Genomic DNA, 5584 nt, shown 5'->3' on the forward strand with positions numbered 1-5584 from the left:
GTAAGCAAGGCTAAGACAACTAATTGACCAAATTGGTCTCTAATTAACAGAGGTACAAATTGAGGTGCAACCTCAGAGAGGATTCTACAAATGAGGCCAAGCAGGCCTTCTAAAGGCTAATTACTTACAAAGCCAAGACAGATGACTCCCTAATAACATCAATAAAGATCAAATGAGTCAAAGACTCCCCCGATAACATCACCACACAAACGAATGATTCAAAGGCTCTCTAAATGAGGCAAGGCATGCCTCCTATGGGTACACCATTTATCAAAATCAAAGCAACCTCCCTGAGGTTAAGCTAAAAATGAGGCTTGCCTCCAAAGGAGGATTTCCTAATGAGACAGAATATGCCTCCTAGTACAGGTTCTAGTATCTAAAGAAGTCTAGAATACTGCGCTAGTCCACCAAGAGAGCAGAAAAGAGCTACTAGGCAATCTCAAATTTCCATTCAATTCTTATATAAACAAATCAAGTACTAAGCAAAGAAAGACTTATAACTAAAGAGTACACAACCTGTAATAATAGCAATCATAGCATGATAAACAGCATTAATTAGCCCAGACCAGCCGCTAGGTAGCCTAATGAAGTAAAAACAATATCAAACACTTCAAAGCCAACCACAAACCCCAATACGGGGACTCCAATGAAATCAAATGATGCCAAAGTAATCATCTGATTTCCTACACGTATAATATTTCTACAAACCGCCTTGAAATCAGACAATATTCGTGTCAAGGACATCGAATAGTGCAAATCATCTGATTTCCTTCTTCAATTAAACAATTTATTTAAAATAAAATTAATTAGCCCAGACCAGCCATTGGGTAGCCTAATGAAATAAAAAAATGATATTAAACACTTCAAAGCCAACCACAAACCCCAATACGGGGACTCCAACGAAATCAGATGATGCCAAAGTAATCAGCTGATTTCATACACATATAATATTTCTACAAACCGCCTTGAAATCAAACAGTACTCATGTCGATAACATCGAATAGAGTAGTCATCTGATTTCCTTCTTCAATTAAACAATTTATTTAAATATAAAATAAGTATGATAAGCTTTCAAGATAGTCTCACCTGAACAGTCCATTCATCTTCAGAACCTAACTCAAAACTTAACATAAAAGAAGAATCTTAAATTTTCAAGAAATTATACAAATGCATGCAATGATATTTCTGATTTTTATAAATTTTGGTGCATAACAGGGGGCATCAACTTGTGCAGATTCAAGTGCAAAAAAAAAAAAACGGTGAGCCACAAAACACAAAGACGGGCTCCAAGTAACCTTATCATTGCCCAGAGAAGGGTTCTTTAAAATTAAAAAAAATGGTTAAAGAAATCCAAAAGGTTGGGTAGGCCATTTGGTAACCAAACCTGAGCTCCAACTGCAGCTACTGAACTCATCACAGAAAATAACCATCTTTCTTTCAGCTATGATATGGAGTAGAGCCCCAGAACTTTAGCGAAGATTAGACCCTTTTCTTCTTCAATTTCTGATCTAGTAATGATAGATGCCGATTGCTTTCTTATGCCTTAGCTTCCCCTAAAAACGATCAACCACCTCAAAGCAAATGATAAAGAGCAGATCCGGTAATGTAATTTCTGGAGGCCACAAGATCTATTCGATTTAAATGATGAGAAAAGGAATTCGAGCTTAGATCTGTAACAGAGATAGATCAACTAGTATAGAAGTTGAGAAATTACATGGATCTAAAGCGTTACAGTATAAACTTAGGGTTTCAGCACTCAAATTTAGGGATCCTAAGGGAAGAAGGTGACAATGGCTCAAATCTTTTTTTCTTTTTTTTTTCAAGTTTAGGTAAGGGAAATGTTTGAAGAGCAAAGATCCCCAGCTTTAATGGCTGCTTTTAGAAGAAACAACAGAGGTAGGAGAAGAAAAAAATAAAAAATGGAATGCAGATTCACCGTCAAAATGAAGTTGTGGCTGAATTTCAGACAAGAATGGCCGGAGAAGACAATCGAATCGATGAGATAATAGAAAACCCCCAAATCTTTCTCTCTCTGTTTGACGAAAATGAATCTCTCCCTCCCGATCTTTCTATTTACCCTTCTCTTGCTGAAGAAGCAGAAATTAGAACCGGATCTAATGAATCTTGGATAAAATTACCGGATTCCGACGGAATTTCTGCCGGAGAAGATGAAGCAAGTTATGGTTTCTAAGGCTCCAGATCTAAAATTTGAGATTCGGGTTAGGGCTTTATGAGGCTAGGGTTTGCATGGAGGAAAATAGCAAAGGTATCAATAGGGTTGCAACTCGGGTCGGGCGGGTCGGGTTTTCTAAAACCCTACCCTACTCGAGAATCTATCTCGGGTCGGGTCGGGTCGGGTTTTTTTTTGGAAAACCCAGGATTGTTATACCCGGCCCTACCCGAGGTAGTTTCTCGGGTCGGGTCGGGCCGGGCCGGGTTTTTTCATATCATCGCCTTTTGAAACTTTCAATTACATAAATGAAAAGATCCCAGATATCGGAGTTGTAGGAAGATTTTTCATGACATAATAGTTGCAGAAGAGAATTACTAGTGAAGAAAATTCTTAATTTTATTCATCATGCTACCAAATTAAACTCACTTTTCCTAGGCCATAAACAGAATGCCTTGCTTAAATTGGAGGCTCTAGAAGCATGATTGGATAAATGAAAAGATGCTAAATATTGGAGGATGATGAAGATTTTTCATGACAATAATTGAAGGAGAAAATTACTAGTGAAGAAGATTCTTAATTAACATTTTACAGGCCACCAAAACTCATTTTTCCCACAGCATAAACAGAATGCCTAAGTTAGATTGGAGGCCCTGGAACCATTTGATAACATGGTATATACATGTTCCTTGTTCCTTTTACAGACGGTTATGTGTATATAAATGTTCACAATTAGCAGAAGAAAAACAAAGCCATACTGTTATTGTACTTCTTTTGGGCTTCATGGTCGACTTAGATTCAACCTTTAGACATAATATCAGCTTCTTGTCCAAATGAATGGGGGATATTTGGCCTAGAAATACCAAACCAAACAAAGCGGCTACATATTTGGCCTAGAAATACCAAATACAAAATACCAAACCAAACAAAGCAGCCATAACATATTCATGGAAAAAGGACTCGTAGGAGGACTGCCCTTATTCACTGGACCTCATAGGTCTATTGATTGCAGCAATGGAAGTAGGCAGAGCAGAATTTTGGGTGTGACATCTAAGTTTAAACTGACCTCTAAACTTTACGGCTTTACTTAGACCTCTAATTATATTCCAAGCAGAAATAAAATTTGTAAACTGACTTTGTCTTCCATACAAGAATATTTGAATAGCCCTTTCCTCTATCATGTGTTTCTTTTTCTGTTGCCAACACAGAGTAAAATTTTCACTCCAGCATAGGACAACTGAACTGTTACAATCCCACATAAGACACTCAAATTGTATTCCTATGATCATTGGCTTCATAATACTGAAGTCATTAGTCTCTCTCGTCTACTGGAGTAAAATCACATACTCTTCAAACCTCATGGTGTCAAACACAAGCTTCTTTGGCTCTGTGTCTGTGTTTATGTTATCCTTGAGCTCACTCAAACTCTTTACTCCAGCCTGTTAATTGCACTCAATCTTTTTTCTTTCAGCTCTATTGCCTAATTCATTGGGCCAATATGGTGAGAGACAATTTAGGCTTGGCAAAAAGTAAATATAGACATATATGTGGACACATATTAAAATATCATACTTTCCAGCAGAAAATAAATATGGAACAAACTTGTGGATGCATTTAAGTTGGAAGTTATTTGAGGCAAAAAAGTTCCTTGTTCCTTTTAACCACAATTGCAACTGTGACACATATAAGAGAGTTTGAAATGCAAAAAGAGAGTCATTCAATCTTAGTCATCAAGCTCCGGAGCGGTGAAAACATAACGACGCCTAACACTTCATCTTCTAAAAACCACCGATATTAGGTTCATTGGAATCTCCTCGGAACGAGGAATCCAACGGATCTGAACGCGTGCAATTCGGAGTCCAAACGGAGAAGTTACTGTCCGCCGAAACTTCCCGAAAACCCATCAAAAGAGACGAAAATCACATTTTTTTGAAACCAAAAGAGATGAAAAATCAAAATTTTCAACTCTTTCCGACCTGAGTGTCAGCCAAATTGGCACCTTGGGAATTTGGATCTCTCCCAAATTAGCAGGCTGTGAAAATTTCTTGCACCCTGTGAAATTCCTGGCCCGAACCCTATAAATAGGGGGGTAAGAGTAAAAATTAGATTTTAACTTGGTTTTAAATCTCTTTTCTGGTCAGTTTAAACCTATGGGTTTCCCCCTTTCTTTGTGTGAGACCCGATCCCGCGAGAGGAGAATGGCCCGCGAGCCGCCTTCATCTCTCTTGGTCTCTTGTACCCACGTGAATGGCGTGTGCTTTTTATTATTGATTTTAATTACCCAACCAAGCAAGCAGCAACCAAGCCATAGGGTGCAAACAAACGTGCAACCCAGTACCCATAAGGGCAGGGGTAAGCCGCCAAGCCTAGCAAGGTGTGATTTAATTCATCTTTTCCGTGAACTTGAGATCACTAAGGCAATCTGAATTCCACGCAAAAGAGAGTGACAGAGTCGCCACCTAGATGAGGGATCTAGGACCCATAATTGACCAGAAATCTAGACTCGTTACCTGGTTGCGAGAATGGAAGGTATGGGGAGTTACCACCACATGCACCATTACTGCCCGATAATCGGTCTTCAATTCCAAAAGTTAACTCTTTTGAATTTCTTTTAAATGGCTCATTTAACTCTATATTAATGTGCGAACTACGTGACATGCATCCTAAGATCTAATTTTAATGTATTTCCTAATGTGTATCTTGATTTTTCTTGATTTATTTGGATTCGATCTAAGTGAATGTTCTCCTAAAATTCTAATTTGGGGGAAATCCTATATATTTTAATTAATTTAGTTAGAAATTTAGAAAAACTAATATACAAAACCCCACCATTTATGTGTAGAGCCAACTTGGGCTTGGTATGCCACTCAAGTATCCAAGTTGCCTACGTATCCCAGCCTCACTGGAATCTGAGTCGATCGTAGTTCGGTGCACCTGAACTAAGCTACTTATGCCTAACTCATCTAAGACACCGATCTAGACTGGATTTACTGTTTTAACAGTTTAAGAGAAATTATTTAGTTCAAGTTGAAGATTTTATTATCCTAGGACTTCATCTAAGATGCTATATGGTCCTATCTAAGTGCAAGACACCCCTTAGACTAATGCAGGTGAACCTACATCTTAGGTAACTAGGCTTGTCCTATGAGAAAAGTGAGGTGACTAGCGTAACTAGATCTATGGCACGGTTGCTATCCATAGCAAATGCCCGTGATGAGGCTGGACTCCAAACTCTATGACTCCCTAAAACTTAGGACACAACGTGACGTAAGTGTTCCTAAGGGACCCTAAAGGTTCCTACGATAGGAGACCGTAATCCAACGGCTCCTAAGACGCGGATCGAGTTAATTCGATTTGTTGAACTTAATGATTTTTTATTTTTGAGAATTTTCTATTCCTAAACATCTAAGGAAT

This window comes from Tasmannia lanceolata, unplaced genomic scaffold (genome assembly GCF_043159265.1).
Source record: "Tasmannia lanceolata isolate RefF3 unplaced genomic scaffold, GAP_Taslan_0.1 ptg000011l, whole genome shotgun sequence".
Taxonomy (NCBI): Eukaryota; Viridiplantae; Streptophyta; class Magnoliopsida; order Canellales; family Winteraceae; genus Tasmannia; species Tasmannia lanceolata.